Source organism: Somniosus microcephalus, chromosome 3 (assembly GCF_052327205.1).
Source record: "Somniosus microcephalus isolate GS21.2 chromosome 3, FLI_Smic_1.0, whole genome shotgun sequence".
In the NCBI taxonomy this organism is placed as follows: Eukaryota; Metazoa; Chordata; class Chondrichthyes; order Squaliformes; family Somniosidae; genus Somniosus; species Somniosus microcephalus.
The window spans coordinates 289,967,918-289,987,676 of record NC_140989.1 but is presented as its reverse complement, the minus strand read 5'-3'; the positions used below and the strand labels follow the sequence as shown (position 1 = coordinate 289,987,676).

At 44.8% G+C, this 19,759-nt stretch overlaps 1 protein-coding gene across 1 annotated transcript in view; it reads right to left on the bottom strand.

The window, feature by feature from the left end:
- Positions 1-6,864, bottom strand: part of il23r (interleukin 23 receptor) — a 146,793-nt gene extending 139,929 nt beyond the window's left edge. Inside the window, exon 1 of the mRNA XM_085982739.1 lies at positions 6,600-6,864. The gene's annotated coding sequence lies outside the window, so the exon portion shown is untranslated. The remainder of the gene's footprint in view (positions 1-6,599) is intronic.
- Between the last annotated feature and the right edge of the window lie 12,895 nt (positions 6,865-19,759).

Below are 19,759 nucleotides of genomic sequence, written 5' to 3'. Positions count from 1 at the left end.
GCAGGAGTTCCTCAGGGCAGTGTCCTAGGCCCAACCATCTTCAGCTGCTTCATCAATGACCTTCCCTCCATCATAAGGTCAGAAGTGGGGATGTTCGCTGATAACTGCACAGTGTTCAGTGCCATTCGCAACTCCTCAGATAATGAAACAGTCTATGCCCGCATGCAGCAAGACCTGGATGATATTCAGGCTTGGACTGATAAGTGGCAAGTAACATTCATGCCACACAAGTGCCAGGCAATGACTATCTCCAACAAGCGAGAGTCTAACCACCGCCCCATGACATTCAACGGCATTACTATCGGCGAATCCCACACCATCAACATCCTGGGGGGTCACCATTGACCAGAAACTTAACTGGACCGGCCACATAAATACTGTGGCAACAAGAGCAGGTCAGAGGCTGGGTATTCTGAGGCAAGTGTCTCACCTCCACAAAGCCTTTGCACCATCTACAAGGCACAAGTCAGGAGTGTGATGGAATACTCTCCACTTGCCTGGATGAGTGCAGCTCACACAACACTCAAGAAGCTCAACACCATCCAGGACAAAGCAGCCCGCTTGATCAGCACCGCATCCACCACCTTAAACATTCACTCCCTCCACCACTGGCGTACCGTGGCTGCAGTGTGTACCATCTACAAGATGCACTGCAGCAACTCGCCAAGGTTTCTTCAGCAGCACCTCCCAAACTCGCGACCTCTTCCACCTAGAAGGACAAGAGCACCAGGCGCATGGGAACACCATCAGCTGCAGGTTCCCCTCCAAGTTACACACCATCCTGACTTGGAAATATATCGCCGTTCCTTCATTGTCGCTGGGTCAAAATCCTGGAACTCCCTCCCTAACACCGTATCCTTCATCACACGGACTGCAGCGGTTCAAGAAGGCGGCTCACCACCACCTTCTCATGGGCAATAAGTGCTGGCCTTGCCAGCGGCGCCCACATCCCATGAACGAATAAAAAAAGATACTGTTTAATATGAGGTGGATGGGTGGAGATTTGACACTCTCCCAGTAGTGCAGCATGCTTGACAGGAGGTGATGACAAGGTTCAACACTGTGCACTTCCAACACAACTTGAGATCAGATGTGGAAGAAGATGTCAACCATTCATAAGCTCTTAAGGTGAAACTATCCTTTACCAGGTAGATAATCTAAGTATGAAAGTCACTAAGTATTGCCAGTCAATCTGTTTCATGTTTACTCCTAGACCAAGCTAAGCCCTCACACAACTTTATAGCGTTCTAACATTATTTTTGTTTTCCTGTTGTAAGGCCAGAAAGAGCAGCCTGACAATACTGACTACAACCTGACAACGAGAGCCCATCACAGAACCTTGCAACTCTCTCACTACAATTGAAAGCACCAGCACAACTATGGACCAGCACAACCTGGAGGGTGCAATTAGTGAGGTGGAGAAGATTGCAACATGTGAACTACTAACACTACTAATAATAATCAGCCCCAGGACAGTGACATCCTAGCACAGAGAATTCGACCCAACACAATTATTACTAAACAAAAAGAAAAATATTTGACCTATTGGACAGAAACGGCAAAAACCCAAAACAAACTGGATTGCTATTTGGCCCTAAACAGACAATACACCATGGCTGATTACCTGACCAAGGTGAAAGATAGCAAACTGAGAAAAACCTTGACAATGTACAGACTTAGTGAGCATAGCCTGGCCATCGAAAAAGGCAGACACAGGCAGACCTGGCTGCCCAGGGAGGAGCAGGCTCGAAGGGCCGAATGGCCTACTCCTGCTCATATCTTCTATGTTTCTAGGACAGGCTATGCTCTCACTGCAGTCAGGGAGTGGTGGAGACAGAGATGCACTTCCTCACAACTTGTGGAAACTATCAGGACATAAGGGGGAATTTCTACCCAAAATTCATAAAAATATGCCCTGAATTCAAAAATTTGAATGACCACCAAAAACTCCCATATCTATTAGGGGAACAGAGAAAATGTGTAACTTTAGCGGCAAACTATGTTGCAGCCTGCCATAAGCAGAGGGACAACCAGTGACCATTGAATCTAAGAAAAGATTATATGTATGTTATATGTGTGTATATTTATGTATACATGGGTATATTTGTTTGTACACTGTATGCCTAGATCTGCGTTTATGTGTTCAATTATATATGTTCTTTTTCTGTGCTTTGGCAACATAAGATGTATCTTGTCATGCCAATAAAGCAATTTGAATTGAATTGAATTGAATTGAGTGACAGTACACAGGTGATAAGCAGCAAGTGATAGTGACAGAGAAGGAGCAGGAACCTGTTGGCTGGAAAGCCAAATGAATGTCATCAATGATCCCTGTACTTTGGGAAATGTAGCAGAGCTGTGATATTGAGCTGCCATGTCATACTTCTGTTGCTAGTCAGTGGGAAAGTAGGTGAAAGTGCTGGCCAAGCTGTCTGATGAATCAGTCAATTGTTTGTGTGGCAGAATATTGGCTAAAACTGGAGATGATTCTTACGCTAGTCTGGAAGGAGCCTAAAGCAAAAGAGATGAGGATGCTGGTGACCTTGATTGCCACTGGCAGTGCCAACCCTTTTGGTGCAGGTGTATTTTCAGCAGATGGCACAGCTTTGCAACGAGCTCCCTCCTGATCTGGAGCCTGCAGAGACAGTTCCCCTCAGTCATTGCCAGGGTAGTGCCATGGGCTGCAGATATGGACGGTGTGGGCAGCCTGGCTCTGGTGCCTGTTGATCTCCCTAGCAAGTCTTCTTTCATCTTGTACCACTTGAACCATGAAATACTGTTGTCGGGAAACTTTAGAAGCAATCCTTTTCATTAATTTTAACTTGGCTTGCTAACTGCTGCACGACTGTAGCTTGCACTTAAATGCCTTTTTGCTCTCTGAAGTCTGATGAAAGTGTGTATTGCCAGAACAACCTTTTTTATGGACTCTTTTTTTAAACTTTTACTGTTTTAAAGTCTTGCAAATGTCTGCATTTCTGGTGAGTTGAATTTCCTAGGCCATTATGGTGGACTCCACCATAACCTCAGAAGGAGTTCAACAGAATGGATTGGAAATTGGTTGGGACCCAGATACGCTGGGTACCAACCTCTTCTGGGATTTCCCACGGGGCCTTGCCAAAGTGGCATGGGCACCCACTAGTCCCTTGCAAATCAGGAGCCTTTCCACTGCCCCCAAGACCCAGTAAGGTCAGTGCTGGAGGGCACCAGCGGGAGCGATGCTGCTGTACCCGCCAAGGTCAGTGACCCACAGATTCTTGGAATCAATATTTGGCTGTTTCTGGTTCAACATAAGCATTTTGACAAAAAAACTCAACATTCTCTTTAAATAATAAAAGAGTAAGAGGAGCAATTTGGCTATGGCTCGTTTTTTTTTTTGAGTGCTTGTGAGGACTGTAGAGTTGGGGGTGTACTCCTGCTCCTCTTGGCACCATAGAAATGCTTTTTAATTAAAAAAAGATTTTAAACTTATCTGTTGTTGGCAGTCACTGCTTAGGCCACAGCAGCCACTGAAGAGTCCCGACACCCCTGGCAGGCCCGGCACCTGCTTCACTTAATCCAAACCAATTTCTGCAAAGGGGTCTAAAACAGACATTTGGCCCTAAATTTACATATGTAAGGGGCCTCATTCCTGTTTTAGGTGGCCACTTGGGACACCAGCAAGGCCGTCTTTACCAATGTGGCGGTGACCATAACGCAGGTCCAGATCAAATGTCTCATTTTGTGCCTCAAAATTGGTCCTTTTTGCAATATTTTCAGGATGCACCACCATAATTTAGCCCTAGCACTACCAATCTTTCTCTCCCCAGCTCCCCATGCCTCTCCTCCAATCAAAGCAGCGCACTTTACTGCAGCTCCCTCTCCTTGTACTCACACACTCTACACCCAATACACACAATGAATCCACCTTTCTTCCCCACACCTGTTACTTCTTACTGCCTGCACACGATGCTACACTGCCTTCATAACCCTGCAACCTACAGTTCGAGTTCTAGTTCTGTTGAAGAAAACAGAGACAAAGACATCAGTGGCCCAGCCTTTAAAAGATGAATACTGTGCACCAATTGTTCAATGCATTGGATGGCCTGCCAGGGAGCTTCCGTAACAGGTCAAATAGTGTCCACAACCAGGTTGTGTGCAGTTCTGTCGTGTGACATTGAAACTCTGCCATGGAGCATGTGATGACCTCTGTGGACATTATAGATGTGGCCTCCATGCAGGAGCCCATAGTTCCTGTTGTAGCATCTCTCAGCGATGCTCATACTGGCACCATGTAGGTTCTGGGCTGCACCATTGCCTCTGCCTTGGACAGGCTGGGGGACTGAATGGATAAGGGCTTCAAATGGGTCACAGGTCTCCTGCAGTCAGTTCTCATGCAGATCAGCGAGAGTGCTGTGCTGCAGAGCCATGGGAGTGGCCGTGCGTAATGGGAGTCACCCAGGGTGCCTCCTCTCACCATGATGGGTGAGCGGGAGTTTGTGTGTGTTAGGATACAAGCAACAGAGCTTTAGATGATCTCAAGCTCAAGAAGATGGGAGACTGGCCAGGAAAGCATTGGAATAGTTGTCTGGAGGTAACAAAAGCACGAGTAAGGGTTTCAGCAGCAGATGGGCAGAGGCAGGGGCAGAGACAAACGATATTACGGAGGTGAGAGTAGGTGTCTTTGTGATGAAGAGGATATGAGGTCGGAAAGTAAAATGGGCAGCCCATCTGATCCCATATAGATTACAATTACCCCCATGATCCGGAGTGTTCAATGTCGCAATGAGTATCTGAAATAGGAAGAGTTCCATTCCCCAGCACTAACATTCCTCACCTTGATGATCCCAAAAAAGACTTTGGTGGGAATTAAACCTGCATTTCCACCATGCTCTGATAAGAACATAAGAACATAAGAAATAGGAGCAGGAGTAGGCCAACCGGCCCCTCGAGCCTGCTCCGCCATTCAATAAGATCATGGCTGATCTGACCCTAACCGCCAATCTACTATCACAGAACCATCTCTTGAATCTAACAGAATTAGACACACGAAATAGGAGCAGGATCAGGCTACCCACAGGGCCATGACCGATCCGAACCTAGACTCATGTCCAAATTCCTGCCCGCTCCCCGTAACCCTTAATTCCCTTTACTTCTAGGAAACTGTCTATTTCTGTTTTAAATTTATGTAATGATGTAGCTTCTACAGCTTTTTGGGGCAGCATATTCCATGGACCTACCACCCTCTGAGTGGGGACAGCATTTGTCCCCTTGAAGACAGAGCTTTCAAAAATATTCAACACAACTTCCACAGCTTCACAATACTATTGCTCTAATGGTGGTCCTAATACAAATTTCCATTTTGTCGGTGGCAGTGGGTTAGCGCACTATCTGGAACTAAAAGGGCAGCACGGTGGCATAGTGGTTAGCACTGTTGCCTCACAGCGCCAGGGACCCGGGTTCGAATCCGGCCTCGGGTGACTGTCTGTGTGGAGTTTGCACATTCTCCCCTTGTTTGCGTGGGTTTCCTCCGGGTGCTCCGGTTTCCTCCCACAGTCCAAAGATGTGCGGGTTAGGTTGATTGGCTATGATAAATTGACCCTTAGTGTTAGGGGGATTAAATACGTGGGGTTACGGGGATAGGGTGGGATATGTGTTGGTATAGGGGTTACGGGGATCTGGTGGGATATGTGTCGGTGCAGGCTCGATGGGCCGAAATGGCCTCTATCTGCACTGTGGGGTTTCTGTGATCTGTGATCTGTAAACAAATAGGGCTCCTCTGACTACGGGCTAAAAGGGCCCTGCCTAAAATGAGCTCGGTGATCAACCCAGTGGTCACTGGCCACACTTTGCCACTACATTCAGACTAAATTTCCAATCTCACTCAGATAGCCCATGCGGGTGGCTGATGTGTAAACTGGTGCTGCACGAGTGCTGTTCTGAGTTCGAGACACGTAGCTGGGCAGAGTAATTCGTAATATACATGGCGTTCGGCTGTGCTACGTTCGGCGCTGGTTGCCCAAAGTGGAAAAAATAATTGATCCATCTGTACTTCACTTTGATAAACTTAAAAATTCAGTGAAAATTAATTCAATTTACTGACTTTGTACAGAAACACAGAATTATACAGCACAGAAGAACGACATTCAGCCCACCACCCCTGTGCCGGCTATCTGAGCGAGCTATCCACTTGGTCCCTTTCCCCAAACTTTCAACTTTTTATTTTTGAAATGTTTATCCAATTCTCTTTTAAAAGTTATTATGGATTCTGCTTCCACCACTGTTTCTGGTAGGGCATTCTGTGCTCTAACAACCTCGGCATGAAAAAAAAATCCCCCTAACCTTTCCCTTTGGTGATGATCTTAAAATCTTAAACCTTACAGTTACCAATTCATCGATCAATGGAAGTAGTGTTTCCTGATTTACTTTACGCAGATTAGAGGATTTATAGCATGGATTTTTCTCCAAAAACAGGGTTATATATTTCTAGAGAATAAAGCTAAAACTGTCTTTAACAGTTTTAAAAGTTACGTATTCTTTTAGTTTAGGCGATAAAAATAATGATTCTAAATTTTGTCACTCAAACCGCTATAATGATAACAACAATATTCAGTTTGTATTACCTTGCTCTCCATTAAGGTGCCTTTTTCCCCACTGATTGTATTGTACTCCTTCCTTAGTCGCTGTTTCTGCTACAGTCTTTCTACCTGCGCTTCACAAAAGGACTCTTATTTTCACACAGATTATAGTAGAAGGGGGCGGAATGAGCATCTATGCAGACACTAATTTAAGCAGACTTTCCATTTGAGTACTAAATAGATCACATGACTCATTGGGACACCCCCTTCAGGGGGCTGAATTTTGTGAGCCTTCGGGCTTTTTCTGACATTTGGCAGCATACTTCTCCACGTGCAAAAGTGCTACCCTTGTGCATTTTTTAAAAAACACGATGATTGACACTTAGATTTGTGCACATAAACAATTAGTGCTTACATTTCTATGAGAAATTTTTGCTGTTCAAAAATACATGAATGGCATGTCAGAAAAATTTTAAATTGTCACAAGTTTCCATAACAATTCTTACATTTTTCAGGGGACGGCAATTATTTCAAAATTTGAAAAACTCAAATGCAGAAAAAAAAAATCACATGAACGAACACTGCTGAAAAAGACACGGAAGCATTTAACTTTTCATCTATTTCCTGTTTAAATGGATTATGATCTTTATAAAAACCCATACATTTTGGGCATGCTAAAGAAATAATTATCATAAAAGACATGAGTATTAGTTGACTTATTTTCCTTCTTTCTAGAAAATATTATAATTTAAAAACCAGTATACACGTAACAGTTAAATTATTTAAGTATGTCGATGATATCTTTTCCCTCCTGAGAACCTGACCCATTTTGTACACCCACACCTCAAGACTGAAAAAGCTTAAGTACGAAAACCTTAGCTTTAATTCTAATAGAGCTGAAGGTCACATATATACATACACTATAATTATTACCTTTATGTGGTCATTAGCTTGGTATGGTAAGGAAATTCCATTCAGCAATAACAGGCCAATAAAGACATACATTTATTCAATTAAAAATGTAGCACGTTAGATTTTTTTTAATAAACTGCCCAATGACAAAGTAGTTAACCACATCACATGCTGAGCCTTCAGATTAAATAGGTCCTGGATTCAATCCTTGATCTGCATTGAGTTAGCTAATGTTAGCTAGGGTTCTTGAACGAGCTTCAGCATCTATGGATAAGGATGGGGAAAGAGCAGCTAGAATTACCCCATCTAACTGCTGCCTGATGACAGACCCCCACTTGACGTTTGCATGCGAAGTTTGGGTTCTGATGTCACCTGTGAACAAATGGCCTGCTGTTATTCGCTGGCTAAGCTCACACGTAAACGAACATGCTTGTATTTATGTAGCACTTTTCACAACCTCAGGACGCCCCAAAATGCTTCACAGCCAATTAAGTACTTTTGAAGCATAGTTACTGTTGTAATGTAGGGAAACACAGTAACCAATTTATGCACAAACATCAGTGAGATAAATAATCTGTTTTAGTGATGATGTTTGAAGGATAAACGTTAGCCAGGACACTGAGAGAACTGCCCGGCTCTTCATAGAAAAGTACCTTTTACCTCCACCTGAGAGGGTGGTCAGGGCCTCAGATTAACATCTCATATGAGCCAAGTCTGGCACCTACATGATGTGCTACTTTGTAAGTCAACAATTGTCACAGGTTCAATGCAAGAACAAGAGGAGGATAAAGGACACACTTCATCCTTCAAAAGATTACTTGAAGGGTGTGGGGTAGGGAGAGGTTGTGCAAGCTCTACAACCACAAGGTACATCACAGCTAAGCAGAATCCTGTCCTAAAGGCTCAGGGATGTACAGGATTGAAGGTGCAGGATAACAGAGCAAAAAGATAGAAATATAAGCTGAAAAAGGATACATTCAGGCAGGGTATAAGAAAGCATTACTTCACTGACAGAGTGGTAGGTTTTCTGGTATCGTTTACAAGGGAGGGTGCAGAGGCAAGTAACTTGGATGTCTTCAAGGTCAAATAGGACAAGTATCTTGAGGAGAAATGGTTATAACTGTTAGGATAGCAGGGAGGAAAACTGGATGGATCTGTGAGGATGGAAAGAAAATCGGACAGGCTCATTGGGGTCTGCAAGCCATCCAGGCAATTATTTACATCCAAGCGCAAAAGAAGAAAATCTGTCCCATGCTTTTCTCCGACCTTAAGAGTTTCTATGGATTGGGGCCCACTAGGAACTGATTGACAGTGCTCAAATTAACTCCACATAGGGTAATTATGGGCGATGAAGAAAACAGACTTTCATCTCATTGGTCTGGATTTACATAGTGCACATTACAAGAAAAACCACAAATACTGGAAAGACTGATTATGCTGGAAATATACAAGAAGTTGCTGTGTTTCTCTTTCAGATGCTGTACAACCCAGTTTTGAAGTATTCCCTCACTGGCATATACGTATCTTGGGAAAGACTGAGCAACGAGAAACAATATCAGAGTCTTGGAATGATGTGCAAGTCATTTTGTGTTGTTATGTTGCCATGGGACACTATGGGCTCGATTTTAATAAAGGAGGTGGGGTGAGGGCGGGCCTGCTGCTCGGCAGCTTTCGGATCCGCAACCGGCTGCCGCCTCCCAGCACTTCCGATTTTGGCTTTATTGGCCTCGTTACGGCCGACGTGCGGGTCTCTCCAGGCAATTGCTTGGAGCATAAAAAATAACAACAGAGAATGCTGGAAAAACTCAGCAGGTCAGGCAAAATCCGTGGAGAGAAATTTGAGTTGACGTTTCGGGTTTCTCGCGTCTGATGACGCGTTGTTTGTTTGAAAATTTAAATAGGCCATGTCCCCTTTGAAAAGAATGTCATTGGGATGGATTGATGCTGTCTTATCTAGAAAGGGGAGTTGACAGCGTCTGTTCTGAGCAAAATTTAATGAATGATATTGCTGGTCATATTATTCCAGAAAGAGATTCATGATTTTTTGATATATGACTTTATTATCTGACTATGAAATGAAAAAGATGCCAGATATGTTCCAATCATTTGCTTAGTAATATTAATGCTTTTTTCTCTTAAAGGTGCTGGGAGCTGCAGGAATGGCAGCCCCAAAAACTAAGCCTGCACCCAGGTTCAATGAGGGCTCTCTCCATGCTCTTGTTGAGAGAGTTAGAGGACATCAGGAGGTCCTCTTCCCTGGAAATGGAAGGAGGAGGCCTCTTCAGCAAATCAAGGCAGCTTGGCTGCAAATTGCTGAGGAGGTGAGCTCGAGCTCTGTGTGCAGATGCACATGGGTTTAATGTCGAAAAAGGTTTAATGATCTGCTGAGATCAGCTAAAGTGTGGCTTCTGTCTTCTGGGAAATGGAAGCTCAAGAGTGAGGGTTCAGGGCGATTTCCATGTAGAATGATGGTGGTGACACTGAGCGCAAACCACCGTTTATTGGACAGATGATGCCTGGGGTTTTGAGAATGTCGGACTTATATTCATCTCCATGTGCCAGCCACCTGTGGTTAAAGCATTAGCTTACGCAAATCTGGCACGGATGAGTGCATCCCTTGCCTGACGGACATCAGTGTGGTCGCCTGCTGCTGGATTGGCCACATTCGGCCCCGCAAGGCACCACTCCCCGTCCTCCTCCTCATCCTCCTCCTTGTCCTCCTCCTCATCCTCTTTATCTTCCTCCAAGGAGGCTGTGTGCTGAGCCACTTGTTCATCCGGCAGCACTAAGCCGTGCTGCTCTTCCTCCGAATCTGACGACCAGGGTGAGAGGATGTAAATGGTTCCCATCCCGTTATTATAAATTTCAGTTGAGGCAAGGAGCTTGCAAGCGCACACTCAAAGTGGCCTGAAATTATTCCAATCAGTTCAAACAGCAGATGGGTGTCAGCTTGACCAGTCACAAGGTCAGTAGATTTGCAAAATCTTATCCCAAACCTCCAACAACAAAGTTGTTGCATTTGAATGCCAGCCATGTTACAGGAGTGCTTTTAAAGTTCTGCACCAATAATGACTACAGATCATGTCCTCCACCAACTCGTCTCCTTGCAGCTGGACAGTTTCTGACAAGACGGGAAACAGGAGCCAGAGGCAGGAAAATGGGAAACCTCTATCAAAATAGGATTATCAAGTCAGTTAACTGGCTCTTAACTACCTTAACTACCGGTCCCACCGGTTGGAGTCGGGTCAGTTTGGGAGCAGCTGAACAGACACTCACGAAAATCACATGGGGGTGGGGTGGGATGGAGGCGGGTTGGGTGTCTGAAGCCATTTTCTCCAATTTTCGCAGCTGACCCGCCTCCAAACCCACCTCCTCAGGGCTATTACAGAATCACTCGGTGAGGCAGTTATCTAATATGAAAGCACCATTATCCCTAACAAACATAAAATGGTTTAGCAAAATCAGCTGTACATGTAACCCTTCAAAGCACTACAGATGCTGCAATATTTTTCACAATTTTACAAACCTCATACATCTGCCAACCAACTTAATCTATGATCCTGGATATTTTTTTCAATTTTATTTGGTATATCCACTGCGTTATAGGGTCAAAATTCCTGTATGGCACTCCCCACGTATAGCATAGGCGAAGCACACCAAGAGTGCTCTGCAGCTATGTTGACTGTTGCATTCCAATTATCACTGGGAATATTTTGCATAGTGTGCACGTGCAGCAGACACACAGTGACACACTACTTGACACAGACCCATAAGGGAGAGGAAATCCAGACAACTCCGGGGGCCTTAAGGCAGCAACTGAGTTAAAGGGGCAGGTGCATTAGTAGCCCCTTAACGTCATTACAAAATGGACAACTTCTGTTGAAATTGTAAGCCTTGCTTTGCAGAGTGCTTTAGTGTTTGGTGAAGTTGTTGAAACAGAGAAGTTTTTCATGATCTTATTGAACGGCGGAGCAGGCTCGAGGGGCTGTATGGCCTACTCCTGCTCCTATTTCTTATGTTGTTATGTTCACTTGTGGGTGGACAGTTGGCTACTTATATATTGTAATGTTTTATTGCAACATTAAGCTGCTGAGTGTACCAAGTGTAACAGTCTTTTGATTTATTCGATATAAGGCAGCTGGAGTAAGTAGGGGGAAGTCCTCTGTTTACGACTGGGACGTCTTTTCTAATATCTGCCATGCCAGCGTTACATGAATTTTTTTTATTTTTTTTAATTCATTGATGGGATGTGGGCGTCGCTGGCTAGGCCTGCATTTAGTGCCCATCCCTAATTGCCCTTGAGAAGATGGTGGTGAGCCGCCTTCTTGAACCGCTGCAGTCCATATGGTGTAGGTACACCCACAATGCTGTTAGGAAGGGAGTTCCAGGATTCTGACCCAGCGACAGTGAAGGAACGGCGATACAGGTCCAAGTCAGGATGGTGTGTGGCTTGGAGGGGAACTTGTAGGTGGTGATGTTCCCATGTGTCTGCTGCCCTTGTCCTTCTAAGTGGTAGAGGTCGCGGGTTTGGAAGGTGCTGTTGAAGGAGCTTTGGCGAGTTGCTGCAGTGCATCTTGTAGATGGTACACACTGCAGCCACAGTGCACTGGTGGTGGAGGGAGTGAATGTTGAAGGTGGTGGATGGAGTGCCAATCAAGTGGGCTGCTTTATCCTGAATGGTGTCGAGCTTCTTGAGTGTTGTTGGAGCTGCACTCATCCAGGCAAGTGGAGAGTATTCCATCACACTCCTGACTTGTGCCTTGTAGATGGTGGAAAGGCTTTGGGGAGTCAGGAGGTGAGACACTCACCGCAGAATTCCCAGCCTCTGGCCTGCTCTTGTAGCCACAGTATTTATATGGCTGGTCCAGTTCAGTTTCTGATCAATGGTAACCCCCAGGATGTTGATAGTGGGGGATTCAGCGATGGTAATGCCATTGAATGTCAAGGGGAGATGGTTAGAGTCTCGCTTGTTGGAGATGGTCATTGCCTGGCACTTGTGTGGTGCGAATGTTACTTGCCACTTGTCAGCCCAAGTCTGAATGTTGTCCAGGTCTTGCTGCATATGGACATGGACTGCGTCAGTATCTGACGAGTCTCGAATGGTGCTGAACAGTGTGCAATCATCAGCGAACATCCCCACTTCTGACCTTATGATGGAGGGAAGGTCATTGATGAAACAGCTGAAGATGGTTGGGCCTAGGACACTGCCCTGAGGAACTCCTGCAGTGATGTCATGTGATTGAGGTGAATGACCTCCAACAACCACAGCCAACTTCCTTTGTGCTAGGTATGATTCCAACCAATGGAGAGTTTTCCCCTTGATTCCCATTGACTTCAGTTTTGTTAGAGCTCCTTGATGCCACACTCGATCAAATGCTGCCTTGATGTCAAGGGCAGTCACTCTCACCTCACCTCTTGAGTTCAGCTCTTTTGTCCATGTTTGGACCAAGGCTGTAATGAGGTCAGGAGCTGAGTGGCCCTGGCGGAACCCAAACTGGGCTTCAGTTAGCAGGTTATTGCTGAGTAAGTGCCGCTTGATAGCACCGTCGACGACACCTTCCATCACTTTGCTGATGATTGAGAGTAGACTGATGGGACGGTAATTGGCCGGGTCGGATTTGTCCTGCTTTTTGTAGACAGGACATACTTGGGCAATTTTCCACATTGCCGGGTAGATGCCAGTGTTGTAGCTGTACTGGAACAGCTTGGCTAGGGGCGCAGCTAGTTCTGGAGCACAAGTCTTCAGTACTATTGCCGGAATGTTGTCAGGGCCCATAGCCTTTGCAGTATCCAGTGTCTTCAGCCGTTTCTTGACATCACGTGGAGTGAATTGAATGGTCTGAAGACTGGCATCTGTGATGCTGGGGACCTCAGGAGGAGGCCGAGATGGATCATCAACTCGGCACTTCTGGCTGAAGATAGTTGCAAATGCTTCAGCCTTGTCTTTTGCACTCACGTCATTGAGGATGGGAATATTTTTGGAGCCTCCTCCTCCTGTTAACTGTCCTGTCCTCTGTGCCCATTCACATGCATATTTTGGCTGCTGCTCTGCACCCAAGCTCATTACTTCTATCTCCCTTTAGTTTCTACCTTTCATGGACCCTCTCCTGTCTCCTCCCCTTCCCGTCACCCAGTCATTTCTCCCCCACTTGGGTACTTCCCCCCAATCCCTACCCCAACCCATCACTACTCCTCTGCCTTCCTACTCTACTGCTACCGTTCCAGATTTGAATCGACATTAGATAAGCCCACAGCTATCTTCTGTGCCTTTCTTGGCATTCTACAAATGGCTCTTCGAGGCACCCGTCACTGCCTCCTTCCGAGCTGAAAACCAAAGCGCCCCATCCTCCTATTTTGTTGACCAGCATGCCCGCTGAAGGCTAATCTTGTCAATCTCTGTTCCATCCCGTTCATCCCACCCACCACTGTCACCTTGGACTCTGCCAGCAGACCAGCAATCACTCTCCACATTTCCCTTCAGAATATCTCACAAACAAGGCCGCTGCTATCCACAATCTTATTGGCAATCATTGCATTGCGATCCTGGCTTTGACTGAAATATCTCTTTCTTTGGCTCGGCACCCATCTTTGCCTGCTTACGCCTTTGTGAAGTGTCTTGGGACATTTTTCTACATTAAAGGCTCTCTATAAATATAAATTGCTGTTTATTGCAAAATTCATTAGGAAACTATTTTCTCTGGATTTGTTTGTACTTGGAATCAGCTAGTACATTATTTTAGCAAAGTCTGCATGTTTACTTCCAGTGCTGGCTGCATGAAGCTTTACTATTTGCTGTGTTCTTTTCTTGCCTTTAATGTGTCTTCATCTGTGGCTGTGTTCCTGTTGCTATAGCACCCCAATGAAGAAGCAGGGTACAGTAAACTCTTTTGTATCCGGCACCTACGGGACCAGGATGGTGCCGGTTGATGAAAAATTCTGGATAACAGAGAGGTAGGCAATTTTTAACACAAAAAAAATAAAAACCACTGACTAACTCGGCCACCGCGGGAAACTCAGACTCGGAAAAACGAGTGCTGGATGGATTTGGCAAGATTACCGGTTATCTATTTTGCCGGTTATTAAAGAATTCCGGATTATTGAGTGCCGTTTAAACAAGAGTTTACTGTATTAGGTTTGATGATCAAAGCATCGACCTGTTCTTACAGGCAATATAGCCCGGAATTGTGGTCAGCGACGAAGCGAAGGCGTTTGCCGCTGGCCCCGAAGTACGCTTCGCATGAGGATCTCGCGATCCCTGTGTCGAGAACTTATGGTTTTTCCGGCCTTCAATTCCAATCAACGAAGTAGAGTGGAGATCCCCTTGTGTGAACCGCTGTGACATCAACAAGCTTCCTAAGCAGCCATAACAGATCGCAACTTCAGGAGTTCCGCATACGCCTGTGCGTGCGCCAAATTCTGACATTGCGGTCAGTTTCAAAGGCGGAATGATGGCGAACTGGGCCTTTATGTTGTTCCCTGCAAGGGGAAGAAAAGTAACTAAAGCAGTTAGTTGCAAAGTGTGGCAGGAGATGGCCAAACAGCACTGAATGCTGCACATGGCTACAGTGCAGGAAGTAACCTCACTAGAAGGACACGGTAAACAACTGGCAATCCGTGTTCTTCGTCGAGAAACAGGTGCTGGATATTTGAAGAGCCATGCATGCCATCTCTTACAATCTCTCTCCTTTAGTTTTTACGTGAATATTCAATACAGTAAATATTCTACCTTAGTGAGGAGAAAGAAGCTAGAGTTAAGTTCAAGCTAGTTGGTGGTTCTATCTAAAGACTTTAAGGAAATGAATAGTTCTGCTAAAAGCAGATGCAAATCATGCTATTGGAGCATTATCATCCACTTTATCATTTTCAGATTATATCTGTTCTACTTTAAGTTTTTTTTAAGTATATGTTACCAATCTGCACCATTCTGGGCTTTGTTTGTTTTTGTGATAACTGGTATTAACTGAAATATATGATGATTGCTAGTTGTGATTAGAACATTGGGAGATCTGTTATGCTCTTTTATGAGTAAAATTGATAAAGAAAATTTGCTGCTGGCACCTACTTTGTCATTGGCCCAGATTCTGCTGTCAGACACTTGCCATTATTTATGTGCAAATGGTACAATAACTTCAGGTGAGAAGCAGATGCACGGTTAAACTCGAAAATCTAAAAGTTGCTGTCCGAGTTGCACCATTCTGCCGTTAGCTTCGCAAAAATGGCATCTCGTTGTCTGCTTCACCATTGAAATGCATTGAATGGCATGAAGATGCTGTATTTGCGCGGTAGATATTAACTAAACTCACCACAGAAAGTTAATTCTTGTCCATTCCAGTCTAAGTACCTTTTTAACGTGATAAGTTGCTGCCAATCAACCTCTCTGGCATTGAATATTAACTATTACAAGTGTGAAGTCTCATTCCTTCAGGTTTTAATTGTTCTTAGAGATTTTAAAAATGTAAAACTTAAAATTAAAAACAAATGTTTAACTTTACTTTCTGTCTCTTTTTTCTCCCTCTCTTAATCTAACCTTTCTGTCCCTTTCTTTATTTCTCTTTCTGTACCTGATTTGATATTGAGTCATCCACTCTAATTTACATTCCTTCTCAGCCTTTGCGCTTTTAATTTCACAATCCTTCAATCTGATTGGTTAAGGAGATGCATGGTTGCTTGTCCTTTTCCCTGAGCTCCCCAATGCCCTGTCTCCGTCGCTGCGCTGTTGTCACCTTGCACATTCTGCAACTTGACACACAAAAAATTTAAAAACATAAACGTGCAAGGGCAAGTCTAACTAACAGCAGATACCATTAGATGACGTGCTACAGCAAATTGTAAAACTGACGAACGTGGCAAAATTATCCTGAATCCAGCTACGAAGTGGTCTGAGTGAGAAAAACTGAAGCAAAATTTATGACAAAATATTCCAAAAGTTCGACACGCCATCTGACCTGATAAATCATCACAGCTGACTGATCAGCAGGGTTAAACCGCAGTCCTTTTCTGCTTACTCTTTGTGAAGTTCCATTACTCTGCCCCTTCCTGTCCAGATATGTATTTTTGAAAATTACTTAATAAAATCTAATCACGTGCAGATTTAAATATTAAATACAGTATATAAATCTTTCTTTTGTTTTTGGGCAAAGGGTAGATTGAGAATACAGGTTGAACAAAATGAATTCAAGAACTATCATTGGTCTCAGAATAGGAAACCCAGAGCATTGGACATTGTGCAAAGATAATTTTGGCTCCCTGAGACTGCATTTTTGCATAATCAATACATTTGTTGTGCTGTGCTTGCATTTAAAGTGACAAATAGTTGCCATAGTTCAAGTAGCATCTCAGAAGGTTGGAAGGATGGGACTCACTGTGTCAACTCCCATTCTGTATTATAATCTGGGTGAGGACAGCCATATCATGATGGGACATCATTTGGAGGTGCTCACTCCTGCCACTAATCCAGGTACGGTGGCATAGTGGTTAGCACTGTTGCCTCACAGCGCCAGGGACCCGGGTTCGAATCCGGCCTTGGGTGACTGTCTGTGTGGAGTTTGCACATTCTCCCCGTGTTTGCGTGGGTTTCCTCTGGGTGCTCCGGTTTCCTCCCACAGTCCAAAGATGTGCGGGTTAGGTTGATTGGCTATGATAAATTGACCCTTAGTGTTAGGGGGGATTAAATACATGGAGTTACGGGGATAGGGTGGGATATGTGTTGGTGTAGGGGTTACGGGGATCGGGTGGGATATGTGTCGGTGCAGGCTCGATGGGCCGAAATGGCCGCTATCTGCACTGTGGGTTTTCTGTGATTTCTGTGATAATCCAGGTCTTGTGTTTACAGACACTCTATTCCTACCTGGGCATGTCCAAAAACACTAGCGTTTGCCACCTCTGCTTCAATGCAGATGCAGCCCAATTTACAGATGACCTTAAAGACTGAGATAGCTTTTCCTTTTGCAATTAAGAACACTGCAGTATTAAGTTTCTAAGTCACGGGATCCTTCCAGGCTGCTGGAGGGGACATCTGCCAGATAAGCCAGTTTTTCATTCATTCCTGCATCAAGTAACTGGTGACATGCTTGCCAGGGGGACACCTTTATCAATTTACCAATGGAAAGGACATAGAAAATGGAAATGACACAGAGCCTTTATTGCTTCAGAGGCTTCCCAAGACTGCAGGGCATTATGGTCATGCGGCTATCAGGGCTCTTCAATGGGAACTGTATTGCATTCAAGAAACAGAAGGGATACCACTCTATTAATGTGCACGTGGTTTCCAAGCACCAAAAATGTATTTCTTCACCTTAATGCCCATTATCTGGAGAGCAAACATGATGCTTTTATTCTACAGTCCCTTGGAAGACCATTGCACTCATGGCTCCTGACTCTTATCCTGCTCTAACCACCACCTCTGTTACTGTAGTGTATATTATTGGGATGGTGAAACATCAATTCCATTACGTGGAACTCTCAAGTGGGGTGTACAAAATCATTACTGTGTGTTGAACGATTTGCCATTCAAAGAGGAATGAGTGTGCAGCTAGATAATGAGAGGACAACGAGGCTACAAGCCCACACAAAGAGAAGGAGGAAAAGGATGTGGTGAGAGATGGAGGGTCAAGATATTCAGGCAGGGAGACTGGCATTAAACTCTGTGAGAGAGAACTATTTCCAATGAATGACACTGACTCCCACCCATCATCCTACATCACAAATTCTACATGCATCATTTGGTTTCTGAGGGTAGATGTCACTTTTTGTCTTCTACACCCTCAAATAAAATAGAACTACGAAATGAAAGAAAATAAAGTTTATGAATATTCCACCTTCAACTCTCTATTTTCTAAGCCCACGTATCCCCTTGATGACTGTGTAAGATCTGCTTGAACTCCTGGAGTGGAATGAGCAACTGTGGTTGGCAGGTAGAGGTCAGGTGCTGCACGCCTCTTGGCATGGTTGTAACTGTATGCCTCTAGGTGGTGCAGGTGGCCCAGATCTCCTTGCAACCGCTGCAGACACATATGGCAACACAGTGGCTGCCATTCTAGGCCCTTCTGCAGATGTACACTGATGCTGTGCCCTGCAGACACAGTGGACTGAATGATAGCAGTCCACAGAATGCCTCCTATGCAGGTAAAACCCGCAATCATTGCTCTTTCCAAATAATCTGTTCTTTCCAAGTCAGCAGTTAGGGATTCCTGCAACTGGGTGCCCGAGGTCCTCATGGTTTTATACTCAGTGATTTTGATAGAATACAGGTTGACACTTTGACCCTCACTGCTTTGGGGCTTTCGGCGGATGGTTATGAGATGGGACTTGATACTCTACATTTATGCAAATCATTTACATAACAGTGGCGCCCAAGCTACTGTGCTGCACATTCTTGGACAACTGCTTCTCGTGCAGGAATAATGCTAACACCTTGTGTTCCTTCTGAACAGGTCAAGCAACTGTGTATCTCCTTAACCACCTGGCTTTTGAAGCAGGCCTAGCAGTAGGATACCAATCCCTTGCCCATGTAGTAGAGACATAGCACGAGCTCACAGGCTTGCCAGATGTTTCCTGTGCCTGTCTTATCCCCTCAACAGGTTCCTCCTTTGCAGTAGATAATGCTTCATCTGGTGCCCTATCCCTAAACTCACTAATTGGTTGCTGCAGGAGGCTCCTAGTTTAGCTGGTGCTGGGGTGTGCTGGCTGCAAAGTGTTGTGTTGTGCATGAAACCATAGTGCCCCTTGCTCCTGGCAATTCTTCTTGGGACGCACCTACAGGACGAGAGAAGAACAATGTGCTACAATGCATCAAAACATTGCGTTCAAATTTAAGTAAGAGCAAAGAACTAGTTCATCATCATGCGAAAGAGGAGAATGACAGGATGTTTGGAATCATTCGGAAAAAATGCAAAATACTTGCCAACTGGTAACACCACAACTCCAAATTCCACATCCCCGCTGTTAGAAATCAGTGGTGTCCAAAATGTATATGGTTATGCGGATAAAATTGTGACATGAATAATGCTGTGTTTACATGATGGTATTAGAACTGGAGACAAAGGGCTCAATTTTGCCAGGCCCGAAGAGGCGGGATTGGAGACGTGTGAGGTGTTAAAATCGCTAAAACTGGCGAGCGGGCCAGATCCCGCCTCCATCCCGCCTCCGAGCAATTTTCCCACATGCGCGTTTTCTGACCCCGTCTCCATCCCACCTCCAAGAGGCAGGCTAGGCCTTTAAGGCCCTTAACAACCAGCTAAGTGCGTCTACAATCCCATTTTGAGAGGCCTTTCTAATTTTAACAGTTTTCCCAC